The sequence below is a fragment of the Nomia melanderi genome, unplaced genomic scaffold, assembly GCF_051020985.1.
Source record: "Nomia melanderi isolate GNS246 unplaced genomic scaffold, iyNomMela1 scaffold0014, whole genome shotgun sequence".
NCBI classification, from domain to species: domain Eukaryota; kingdom Metazoa; phylum Arthropoda; class Insecta; order Hymenoptera; family Halictidae; genus Nomia; species Nomia melanderi.
In genome coordinates this window covers 11,935,591-11,936,545 of record NW_027475130.1, presented here as the reverse complement: position 1 = coordinate 11,936,545, position 955 = coordinate 11,935,591, and positions in this window count along the sequence as shown.

Genomic DNA, 955 nt, shown 5'->3' with positions numbered 1-955 from the left:
TCTGGTGATATCTCGGGTGCTATTACAGATAGCGCAATAAATCAAAGGGCATTGTCTGTAGGAGGACCTGGCGCATGAACCTGTGCAGCGGGAACGACCTCGGACCACCAGGGGCCGAGACAACCACCGTCTCATGGGGCCGGACACTCAGGGTCAGGGGAATATCCAATATATATCTGGTGATATCACGGGTGCTATTACAGATAGCGCAATAAATCAAAGTACATTGTCTGTAGGAGGCCCTGGCGCATGAATCTGTGCAGCGGGAACGACCTCGGACCACCAGGGTCCGAGAAATCCACAGTCTCATGGGGCCGGACACTCAGGGTCAGGGGAAAATCCAATATATATCTGGTGATATCTCGGGTGCTATTACAGATAGCGCAATAAATCAAAGTGCATTGTCTGTAGGAGGCCCTGGCGGATGAGTCTGTGCAGCGGGAACGACCTCGGTCCTCCAGGGGCCGAGACAACCACCGTCTCATGGGGCCGGACACTCAGGGTCAGGGTAAAATCCAATATATATCTGGTGATATCTCGGGTGCTATTACAGATAGCGCAATAAATCAAAGTGCATTGTCTGTAGGAGGCCCTGGCGCATGAATCTGTGCAGCGGGAACGACGTCGGACCACCAGGGGCCGAAAAAACCACAGTCTCATGGGGCCGGACCCTCATGGTCAGGGTAAAATCCAATATATATCTGGTGATATCTCGTGTGCTATTACAGATAGCGCAATAAATCAAAGTGCATTGTCTGTAGGAGGCCCTGGCGCATGAATCTGTGCAGCGGGAACGACCTCGGACCACCAGGGGCCGAGAAAACCACAGTCTCATGGGGCCGGACACTCAGGGTCAGGGGAAAATCCAATATATATCTGGTGATATCTCGGGTGCTATTAGAGATAGCGCAATAAACCAAAGTGAATTATCTGCAGGAGGCCCTGGCGCATGAAT